The 12,706-nt window shown below is 37.3% G+C and overlaps 1 pseudogene; it reads left to right on the top strand.

Moving 5' to 3' along the window:
* The first annotated feature begins 7,373 nt into the window (after positions 1–7,373).
* Positions 7,374–10,419, top strand: LOC101357760 (embigin pseudogene; annotated as a pseudogene).
* The last annotated feature ends 2,287 nt before the right edge of the window (positions 10,420–12,706 follow it).

Below are 12,706 nucleotides of genomic sequence, written 5' to 3'. Positions count from 1 at the left end.
TCCGTTCTCTGTCAGTATTCTCACTCCATTTGGTGCTCGGCTGAGTTCTTTATCTCTTCATTTGATGTTCTAGGGTTTCAGGATTGTTGCATTCTCTGTTTGGCTTAGTTTTTCGGATCTTTGCTGTGGAGGGACAGTGTGGTGCTTCTACCTAGAGCGCCATCTTGCCAGAACCCGCAAAGGTTTCTTGAAGAGAAAAATGATATAGGACTGGGGTGTAGATAGGGCACAAGTTTTAGCTCCATCCTCAGAAGCTCCTGTTAAGAAATTTGATAAGGATGAGTTTTTCTACAGAAATATATATGAGGAGAAGATATAAACCTTCCCTAAGAGCATGTTTCACAAACTGAAATAATTCATAAGTTGATGTAAAAAAACCAGTTGCCCGCAAGTTGATTCCGAGTCATGATGATTCTGTGTGTGTCAGAGTAGAATTGCTTTCAATAGCTGATTTTTCCGAAATGGATCACCAGGCCCTTTTTTCCAAGGTGCTTCTGGGTAAACTCGAACAATCACCCTCTTGGTTACCAGCCAAGGGCATTGATGTAGCTATTGTGAAACAGGAATGAAAACACCCGCTCGTTAGAGATAGTGGCAGCTCTGTCACTGGTCAGAGGCCATCTTCAATGTAGAACTGGGACAAGAACAATGTGAGGTTTGGGGGAAAATGAAAAATGTAAGGCTTAATTATGTTTCATGGGAAAGAAGGCCTGTAAAAAGGATGTAGAAAATTTAAGAATATTTGAAGGAGATAGCAATGTCTCAACTACCATTCTCTGAGATGGGGGTTTTCCTGCCAAAGATGGTGAACACAGTGCCAGGAATGCTCTGTTGGACTCGGATTTCCTCCCACAAGTAGGAAAGCCACACCCCCAGCTGACCATTGGCTCAATGGTTAAAATCAAAGGGTAAACAAAACAAAGAGCTTTGGAGAGCTTGGTGGGAAGCACACTCCTTCCCTGCACCTGATGTTTCCTTTCAGGTGGAGTAAGTTTTACCAGCATTTACTAGCACGAGACTCCTGAGGTTTCTCTATGCCCTCATTTTTGATCGTCTCAGAGAAAAAGGAATTCCCTGATGGGTGAATTTTGGACTAGGAAATTGGAAAGAATAACCCTTTGTCCTGGGCCTGTCTACAATAGCAAGCATTCTGCTTCGCTCCTTCATGCTGTGAGTTTTGTAGAGAGCATTTCTGCTTTGTGTGGGGACCTGTCCTGTTCAGTGATGCCTGTGACTGTTTAATTCTGAGAATCAGTATTTGGAGCCCAACTTCTTTAAAGACATTAGGTACATTCTTCACATTTTCATCATCATTTGCTGGTTCTTTTTTTTCTCATTTCTCAATTGATGCAGTATTGGAATAGGGAAGAGAGGTTTATCTTTGGATCCCCTCTAGACTCCCTAATATCCACAAATGCCACATACTTGAGACCTAGGTTACTGTGGTTTTCTAATCCCATCCCATTCACTCTTGATTTTTCAGACATTATGCCTAGGATTTTTGTCACATTATTATGCTTTATTGTGTCTGTGCCTCTCTGTGATAATGACATAAAAATAGAATTCCCATGCTTCTGGTGCAGATCTGGGAGTCTGCAGTGTGACGTGGTTGAAATTGGAACTCCCACTTTGTTTTTGTTATTTGACATTCTTTGAAGAACCAATATTCTAATATTATTTTTAAAATTCTGTTTCTCATTTATAATAGCATTATTAAATTCCTTTGGTTTTATTATCACTTACATTCCATCCTGAGCACTAAAATATGCTTGTCTGTGGCTTTTATTTAACACTCTAAAATCTTTTCTTGCATCATATAATTTAAATCTAATCACATCTATATATTTCAAACATGAATTATAGGGACATGTCAGTGGAGCATATTGCTCTCAGACTCCTGACATTTTTCTTCATTCTCCTCCTATGTCTCTGTTTTTACTTATTAATTCTTTTAAAACATGAAGAAATGGTAGTGGCAGGTAGAGGCATAAAAAGATAGGGTTCATTCTTGCTTTTCCTCAGATTTTTGGACTATTTTCTCTTGACAACTGTGTGTATTCTCAGGACAGTCAATTAATGACATTGATAATATACATTGGGTGCAAAGCAAGATACACAAAATCTTTAGCATCACAAAAAGCAAGGGTCCCCATCCCTATTCTAAAGAGTCAAATTTTCTTGTTTTGACAGAAATTTAGAAAGTTCTGAGATCCTTAAAAGTCAGTACACAGAAAGAAGCGAGCTCTTCTATGTAGACTAAGTAGACATAATCACTTTGAGGAAACCCTGGTGGTGTAGTGGCTAAGAGCTCGACTGTTAACCAAAAGATCAGCTCTTTGAATCTGCCCAGATGCTCCTTGGAAACTCTGTGGGTCGGTTGTACTCTGTCCTATAGGGTCGCTATGAGTTGGAAGTGACTGAACGGCAATGGGTTTGCTTTTTTTGGATTTAATAGGTTTGGCGAAGCAATTTGGAGACATATAGTAAGATCCTTAAAATATACACATATTTGATCATTTCTAGAACATTATTCTAAATAAAGTATTTTTGAGTTTTTTAAAAGACTTTATGCACAAGGATTTTTGTTGTACTCTATTTCTAATAAAAAAAATTGTAAAACAACTGAACTGTTTGTCTAGAATAATGGTAAAATAAAGCATGGTATGTAAATACGATAGAGTATAATAGTGCTATTAAATTACGTTAATAAATACATTTTCATATGTAGGACACATAAACCCTCATAATAAAAGAAAAATGCATATTCACTATGATGACAAAAATTTAAAACTGAAAAAAATATCCAAATCTATGAAATAGAGAACTACATAGAAGGAAAAAGGCAAACTTTTTTTTTTTTTTTTTAATATTTTATTGTACTTCAGGTGAAGGCTTACAGAACAAATGGTTTCTCATGAAACAGTAGGACACATGTTGTTTTATGACATTGGTTAACAACCCCACAACATATCAACCCTCTAACTTCTCAACCTTTTTTTTCGGTGAAAATACACATAGCCAAAGATACACCATTTCAAAAATTTCTACTTGCACAGTTCAGTGACATTGACTACGCTCTTCCAATTGTGCTGTTATTCTCACTTAAGATGAAGGCTTACAGAACAAAATAGTTTCTCATTTAACAGTTACTACGAATGTTGCCCTATGACAATGGTTAACAATCTCACAACACATCAACAATATCCTTACTCAACCTTGGGTTCCCTATCACCAGCTTCCTTGTCCCCTTCTGCCTTCTGGCCAAAAGGCAAACTTTTTATAGTGACTGTCTTATACCAGTTGCTGTCCAGCTGATTCTGACTCATGGCAGCCCCACGTGTATCAGAGTAGAAATGCACTCCTTAGGGTTTTCAATGACTGATTTTTCTGAAGTAGATCATCAAGCCTTTCTTCCAAGGCACCTCTGGGTAGGCTGGAACCTCCAACCTTTAGGTTAGCAGCCAAGCACTTTAACCTTTTTTTACCACCCAGGGCTGTCTTAGACTGGTGGAATAATAGATAATGTTTTCTTGACTCTTTATATTTTCTAATCACAATTTCAATGGCTGTGATCTGTCATTTAATAATCTTTGTAATAAAAACAAACTGTGTTCTATAAAAAAATAATGTACAAGTATTATAAAACATACAGATTTCAAATTTACTATATATGTGATTTTTTTTTTTTTTTTTGATTGAGTTAATCCATGAAGACTCTCAGTGAAACTGAGTTTTAATTCAAAATGGAAGTGGAAAAGGATACAGAGAGCTGGGAACAAGAAAGAAGTCAATTATTCGGTTTGTTCCAAAGAGTTTACTTGTTCAGTAGCTGTTGCCTGCAAGAGTGTGGGATGGGTAGTATGGATAGACTATCATTATTCACCTGTGAGGAATGGAAAAATAACTCCCAAAAAAACACCTTTGCAAGTGAGGGATCTTTCTAGCCATAACTATCAGTTCTCACTTGCCTTTGTAAAATCTTGTTTATAGGACTTAACACGCATTTTTCTTCTTGCTTTGTACACTACATTTTCTATTCAATTCTTTTTTTTTTTTCTTGAAGATTTGACTAGTCAACCTCTTGGAAAGAAATGAAACAGTAAACAGAATCATCTTAAGACCAAAAAAAGGAAGAGGGTGTGAGGATTTGCGTTTGTAGGAACTGTTTTCTCCTACCACAGGTAGAGGCAAGAACAACTCTCTAAGTTAAATGCTACAACTCCTAAATTGTTGGCCAGTATCTAAAAAATATTTTTAGAAGAGCATACTCTTTTGATGAATAGATTAGATTTTTCCAAGCCATCTCTAATATGTATATATATAATATTAAACATAATTATTATACATAAAATATCTTCTTATTTATTGTATTGTTTTAAAAATAATAAATATATTTAAAAAATACATATAATACACTAGTGTATGAAGTATAAGGAGCCCTGGTAGTATAATGGTTAAGCACTAGACTGCTAACCTAAAGGTCTGCAGTTCAAACCCACCCATTGCTCTGTGGGAGAAAGATATGGCAGTCTGCTCCCATGAAGATAACAGCCTTGGAAGCCATATGGGGCAATTCTACTCAGTCCTACATGGTCACTATGAGTTGGAATCACCTTGATGCAACAGGTTTGGCTTTTGGGATTTTGGCATGAAATATAAAGTACTCTACATTCTCACACTCTAGGAATAATCTTTATATGATATGATTATTTTATATAATATAATTTGCACTTATACCTATATTACCCAGCATGCACACTATATCATATATTACACATCTGATTATATTTAATTTAAAAGATCAATATTATTAGAATATATATAAAGTTTGTGTTTGACTGTTAACCTTAAGGTTGGTGGTACGAACTCACACACAGGTATTGCAAAAGAAAAGGCCTGGTGCTCTGCTTCCATTAAGATTACATCCAAGAAAACCCTATGGAGCAGTTCTACTCTGTAATACATAAGGTCATCATGAGTTGGAATTGACTTGACAGCTACTAACAGCAGCACAGTATACATATTTTTCTCTAAAGCATTTTTAAAATTAAATACGTGACGGGCTTTTTTTTTCCCCCATGTCGAAGTATCCTCTTCCTCCTTAAAAATTATATTGCATTCTATTTTGTGAGTACATCTTCATTAGTTTCATTAATTTTCTATCGATGGACATTTAGATCACATACAGATCACAGCGTTCTCTCTATTTTAAACAATCTTGCAACGACTATCCTGGTGTACATATTTTTGCTTGATTACGTTTTTGAAGCAGAAAGGTTAAATATAATTGAGAGGCCGTTATTATTGATTTAAGCTTGTATTATACTTGTGAAGGATAGGCAGTATATCAGATGACAGTGGAGACAGGGCAAGAAAATCATTCTATCGTTAGAGTTGCCCTTACAAGGATTAGATCATAACAGAGTAGTCCAATTAGAGAACTAAGAAACATCTCTGCCATCATCCTTCAAGACAATAATAGTAATGGTTAAGATGATAACTATCTTTTTAGTGAAAGCTTATGATGTGCCTGTCACTGAGCTAAACCACCTTATGTAGTTCTTACAAAAACCTTATATGGTAGATGGTATTATTAGGCCCATTTTTCAAATGAACAGACTAAAGTAAATTAACTTGACCCTGGTTACACAGGAAAATCCATTTGCAGTGCTTGGATTTAGCTTCCTTATGTATCATCCCACTAAGAACCATAGCAATATAAGTGGAAGAGCATTGGATAGAAATGAGATTAGCCTTTACCTACTGTAGTGACATGACCCCAACCGTAAAGAGTGTGAAATAAAGAAATGAAGAAATCCCAGAATTTGGGCCAGTTATATCAGCTCTTCACCTCAGCGAAGGCCTAATTCAAGGAGTCATTTTGCTGTTTAAATGAGATCATATATATTCAAGCGCTTTGTGATCTGTAAAATGGGGAAGTGGAAAAAACAATAGGAGGTTGTGATGATTATGCATGTCAAACAATTATGATTTTCACTTATCTCAGTTAAAAAATCACAGTTGGCCAAGTTAGTAAAGACCTATTGCAGTTTCATAGAACTAATCAACCTTCTCAATGCAAAGTGTGTTTTTGATAATGATTCTCACTCATATCTGAGAGCATGAAGCCTGAAGGAGTGTGTGTGGGAAAAGCATCAGGTAAAGAAATCACTACTCAACTTTTCTTTAATTTTGTGTATATTAATAATTTCTAATAATGATTTATCTAGACTAGATAAAAATATTTATTTTGTCCATTCAAACAATTTTGTAATCAACCAACAGTGAATGAAGTCATTTTTTTAAAAGCAAAATTCATATATTATTAGAAACTTCTACAATAACTGCTTAGATACTGAAGTCAAAATGTTTGATTTGCCTTTGATTTCCTTCTTATCTAACACCTCCCATTGTCATAAGGTCAAATTTGGTTGATGGTTATTTGCTTGTTTGTTTGTTTTAACCTCTCTTAAATTTGTTCCTTCTTTCCCACCATAATTAAGAATTCTACAGTGATGGTGAAGATAGAAGATGAGGAGTGTTCTCCCACTCTGGAGTGGGACCCAAAGAGACTAGATAATTCACCTTGAGGTAAGAATGAGACAAATGGCATGTTCCCTAATTAAGGATTAGAGGGTTAAAGTTGGTACAATAAGGATTTTTGGACAGATCAGAGAAATGCTCCCCTGAGCAACTTTGCAGGCCCCTCTGACAGTTCCCAAGTGAGGAAGAGGCAAAGAATGAAAACATATTCGGCATGGGTTTGTGTGAAGATCTCATTTCAAATGCTCAGTACTTGCTGTCCACTATTTTTAATATTATATTTGTATCAGCCCCTTAAGAAAAATAAATCTAGTTCAGGGGTCCTTAGAAGAGAATCTATTCTGAAAAATGAAGCTACCTCTAGATTTTACTTTTCTTGTCTCTCTCTCTTTATCTATCTCTTCTCTATCTCCTCCACACACAAACACACACATATAAAAAAACCATTACCATTGAGTCTTTTTGACTCATGAGGACCCCACGTTTACAGAGTAGAATTGCTCCATAGTGTTTTCTTGGCTGTAATCTTTATGGAAGGAGATCATAAGGCCTTTCGTTCACGGTACTGCTGGATGGGATCAAACTGCCAAACTTCAGGTTAATTTTTATGTTGTTAGGTGTCCTTGAGTGAGTTCCAACCGTAGTGACACTATGTACAATAGCACGAAACACTGTCTGATCATGCACCATCCTCACAATGTTGCTATGCTTGAGCCCATCCTTGCAGCCACTGTGTCAATCCATCTTATTGAGGGTCTTCCTCTCTTTCACTGACCCTCTACTTTATCAAGCATGAGGTCCTTCTCCAGGGACTAGTCCCTCCTGATAACATGTCCAAAGTAAGTGAGATAACGTCGTGCAATTCTCGCTTCTAAAGAGTATACTGGCTGTATTTCTTCCAAGACAAATTTGTTCATTCTTCTGAAAATCCATGGTATATTCAATATTCTTAGCCAACACCATAATTCAAATGTGTCAATTCTTCTTCAGTCTTCCTTATTCATTGTCCAGCTTTCACATGCATGTGAGTTGATGGAAAATACTATGGATTGGGTCAGGCATACCTTCGTCCTTGAAGTGGTATCTTTGCTTTTGAGCACTTTAAAGAGGTCTTTTGCAGCAGATTTGCCCAACGCAATGCATTTATTCCTTGACTGCTGTTCCCATTGGCATTGATTGTGGATCCAAGTAAAATGAAATCCTTGACAACTTCAATCTTTTCTTCATTTATCATGATGTTGCTTATTGGTCGAGCTGTGAGGATTCTGTTTTCTTTATGTTGAGGTGTAATACATACTGAAGACTGTAAGTAGTCTTTGATCTTCATCAGTAAGTGCTTCAAGTCCCGTTTGTTTTCAGCAAGCATGGGTGTGTTGTCTGCATAACGCAGGTTGTTAATGAGTCTTCTTCCAATCCTGATGCTGTGTTCTTCATATAACTGTATATGTTCAGTATACAGATTAAGTGTGGTGAAAAGATACAACCCTGAGGTATACTTTCCCTGATTTTAAACCACACATATCCCCTTGTTCTGTTTGAATGAATGCTTCTTGGTTCCTCATGAGCATTAAGTGTTCTGGAATTCCCATTCTTTGAGATAGTATCCATAGTTTGTTATGATCCACACAGTCAAATGCCTTTGCATAGTCAATGAAACACACGTAGACATCTTTCGGGTATTCTCTGTTTCCAGCCAAGATCCATCTGACATCAGCAATGATACCCCTTGTTGCATGTCCTCTTCTGAATCTGGCTTCAATTTCTGGCAGTTCCCTGTTGATGTACTGCTGCAACCGTTTTTTAATTATCTTCAGCAAAAATTTACTTGCATGTGATATTAATGATATTGCTTGATAATTTCTGCATTCTGTTGGATCAGCTTGCTTTGGAATGGGCACAAATATGGATCTCTTGCAGTCACTTGGCCAGGTAGCTGACTTCCAAATTTCTTGGCATAGACAAGTGAGTGCCTCCAGTGCTGTATCCGTTTGTTGAGACATCTCCCTTGTGTTCTGTCAATTCCTAGAGCCTTGTTTTTTGCCAATGCCTGCAATACACTTGGAGTACTTTCTTCAGTACCACTGGTTCTTGATCATATGCTACCTTCTGAAATGGTTAGTAATTGAGCATATATGGTTAATAGTTGAGCACAAACTATTTGCACCACCTAGGGACCTTACATAGATATAGATGTAAATATACCAAAGCAAACTAAACCAACTGCCATCGAGTCAATTCTGACTCATAGCCACCCTGTAAGACAGAGGAGAACTGACCCATAGGGTTTAAACGACTTTAAATATTTAAGGAGAGGACTGCCACGTATTTCTCCTGCAGAGTTGCTGGTAGGTTCAAACCACTACCCTCTTGGTTAGCAGCTCAGCGCTTTAACCACTGGGCCATCTGGTCTCCTTAGATGTAGCTACAGATATACAAAATATATATAGGGTTTTTTTGTTGTTGTTGACGTTGACTTTTTTTGTGATGATAAAGAGATAAATAAGTTGCTGCTTTGAGCTGAAATACTTTTGCAGCTAAGAACTACGGAACAACATCAAACGGACTAATAACAAATAAAGTGATCACCCTTATGCTTTCTTTGATTTATTTCCCTAGTCTCCTAAGCAAGTCCTTTAAAGGATGAGAAGTAAAAATATTATGACTAGCGCTGTATACGGATGAGGGACGGCGCAGCTCTGGCTGGGCCTAGCGCAGTGAGCTCTTCTCGGTGGAGGGGGCCCGGGCTCCTGTCCCTCCACTCCACCTTTTCATCCAGGTCCTGACCTGACACTGGCAGCGGGCGCGGCCTCCGGCGAGTGCGCGCAGGGACTCCAGGCACCCACGGTAGGGTAAGCAGGCTCGCGTGAGGACCGCGGGGGAGCTGCCAGCTACCCGCGTGCGCCCTCCCCTGCCCTCTGGGGTCAGGCCACCACCGCAGCTGTCTTTTTTCTTCTGTGCCCTCCTCTCTGAGGCAAGCTAGAGTGTGGCAGAGTACACCTCCTCAGGTTCACCTTTTACAAGTTTACCTGCCAGAGTAGAAATGATGGCAAAATATTCTAACCGTTCCTTGGAGACTCGTAAGATCACTGACTGAACATTCCACTGTACCAGTAGAAAAAAATATCACTTTAGAAAGGCCATCTAATATAGAACTCTCATACCAGTTCACAACATCTGGGGATTTGAATTCAGTAAATGTGACATGGAAAAAAAATGAACTATTTGAGGATGATACCTTCATCAATGCAACGGGAACATCCTATATGTCCAACGCAAGTTCAGGGTCCTTAATAGCAACCAAATGGGAAGTTATTCTTGTTTCTTTGGAGAGAAAAAGGAACACAGGGGCACATTTAATTTCAAAGTCCCTGAAATTGATGGAAAAAACAAATGATTACTTATGTGCGTGATTCTACTGTCTTGAAGAGTAAATGTCAAGACTGTTTTCCTTTAAACTGGACCTGGTACAGTAGTAAGAGTGTACAGGTCCCTGTGTCAGTCCAATGAATGATAAATTCTATGTTATCAATGAAATGTATGATAATGAAACAAAGCTCAAGATAATGCAACTTTCAGAGGGAGAGTGGGGATCTTATTGGTGCCATGCAGTCTTCCAATTAGGCCAGAGAGAAATTGTCATTGAACTTGTGCTCAGCTATTTGATGCCCCTTAAACCATTTCTTGCAGTAGTTGCTGAGATATATTCTTTTAGTGGCTGTTATTCTGCTTTGTAAAATGTATACACAAAAGAAAAAGAATCACCCAGATGATGAGAAAGAATTTGAACAATTTGAACAACTGAAATCAGACCATAGTAGTAATGGAATAGAAAATAATACCCCCAGGCGTCGAAAAAATTCAGTTACTTCCAAATAATACTACAAAAAAAAAAAAAAAAGGGAACCTGTGAGTCAGTGAATGGGAGCCATCCTGTCAAGAGACATGGGAAGATGTGTAAAGAGTTTGCATTTCAGCTTTGTTTATGCTTCCTTTTAGGAGAATCCCAGTTTTTATTTTGAAAGGATGAAAAGCTCAACTTGTTCGGCAGTGGCTTCATAAATAAGGTATGTTATCTCAGAACTACAGATATATTTTCATTCTGTAATATTTTACATTAATGCAGGGTAAATTATATTAAATGTGTTTTATGAGCTATAACATAGGATAGTTAACTTCATTCTGGTCCTCAATGGACACACAGAACAGACCAATTAATGGTTCATGCAGCAAATGTCACTCAAGACCTAGTTATAACCAAAGACATCATTCAAGAGAAAGCCTTTTCCATTTGTCTTAAAAAAGTCCCCCCTCCGCTTTATGACTACTCCTATTTGACATTGTGCTGGAAGTCATAGCTAGGGCAATAAGGCAAGTAAAAGGAATAAGGGGCATCCAAATTGGTAATGAAAAAGTAAAACTGTCCACATTTGTGGATGATATGATATTATACACAGAAAACCTTAAAGACTCCATGAGAAAACTACTGGAACTAATAGAAAGATTCAGCAGAATAGCAGGATACAAGCTAAACATACAAAAATCAGTTGTATTCCTATATAGCAACAAAGAGAATGACAAAAAGGAAATCAGGAAAACAATATCATTTATAATAGCCCCTGAAAAAATAACATACTTAGGAATCAATCTAACCAGGGATGTAAAAGACCTATACAAAGAAAATTACAAAACACTATTGCAAGAAACCAAAAGAGATCTACATAAATGGAAAAATATACCATGCTTATGGATAGGTAGACTCAACATTGTGAAAATATCAATTCTACTCAAAGTAATCTACAAATACAAATGCAGTCCGGATCCAAACACCAACAGCATTCTTTAAAGAGATGGAAAAACTAATCATTAACTGTATATGGAAAGGGAAGAGGCCCTGATAAGTAAAGTACTATTCAAGAAGAATAAAGTGGGAGGAGTTGTACTACATGACCTCAGAGCCTACTATACAGCTATGGCACTCAAAACAGCCTGGTACTGGTACAATGACTGGTGCATTGACCAATGGAACAAAATTGAGAACCCAGATGTAAATCCATCCACCTACGGTCACCTGATCTTTGACAAGGGTCCAAAGTCCATCAGATGTGGAAAAGACAGTCTTTTTAACAAACGGTGCTGGCAAAACTGGATGTCTATCTGAAAAAAAATGAAACAGGACCCATACCTCACACCATACAAAAAAACTAATTCAAAACAGATCAAAGACCTAAATATGAAACCAAAAACTATAAAGATCATAGAAGAAAAAATAGAATCAATGCTATAGGCCCTAATACATGGCATTAACAGCATACAAACCATAACTAACAATGCACAAACTCCAGAAGATAAGCTAGATAACTGGGATCTTCTAAAAATTAAACACTTACGCTCATCAAAAGACTTCACCAAAAGAGTAAAAAGAGAACCTACAGACTAGGAAAAAAATTTGGGGCATTACAAGTCAGACAAAGCTCTAATCTCTAAAATCTACAAGAAAATCCAACACCTCTACAACAAAAAGACAAATAATCCAATTAAAAAATGGGCAAAGGAAATGAACAGACTCTTCACCAAAGACACATGAGGAAATGCTCTCGATCACTAGCCATTAGAGAAATGCAGATTAAAACCACATTGAGATACCATCTCACCAACCGCATTACTGGCACAGATCAAAAAAACTGGAAATAACAAATATTGGAAAGGCTGTGTTGAGATTGGAACTCTTATGCACTGCTGATGGGAATGCAAAATGGTACAATCATTTTGAAAAACAATATGGAGCTTCCTTAGAAAGGTAAAAATAGAAATACGATATGACCCAGCAATCCCACTGCTAGGAATATATCCTAGAGAAATAAGAGCCATCTCATGAATAGACATATGCACACCTATGTTCATTACAGCATTGTTCACAATAGCAAAAAGATGGAAACAGCCTAGATGCCCATCAACAAATGAATGGATAAACAAACTATGGCACATACACACAATGATACAGAACAACGATGAATCTGTGAAGCATCGCACAACATGGATGAATCTGGAGGGCATTATGCTGAGCGAAATAAGTCAATTACAAAAGGACAAACGTTGTATGAGACCACTACTATAAAAACTCATGAAAAGATTTACACACAAAAACGAACAATCTTTGATGGTT

The sequence above is a fragment of the Trichechus manatus genome, unplaced genomic scaffold (assembly GCF_000243295.1).
Source record: "Trichechus manatus latirostris isolate Lorelei unplaced genomic scaffold, TriManLat1.0 scaffold00005, whole genome shotgun sequence".
Classification (NCBI taxonomy): domain Eukaryota; kingdom Metazoa; phylum Chordata; class Mammalia; order Sirenia; family Trichechidae; genus Trichechus; species Trichechus manatus.
The sequence above is the reverse complement of the archived record's forward strand: the minus strand, read 5'-3'. Positions and strand labels throughout refer to the sequence as shown.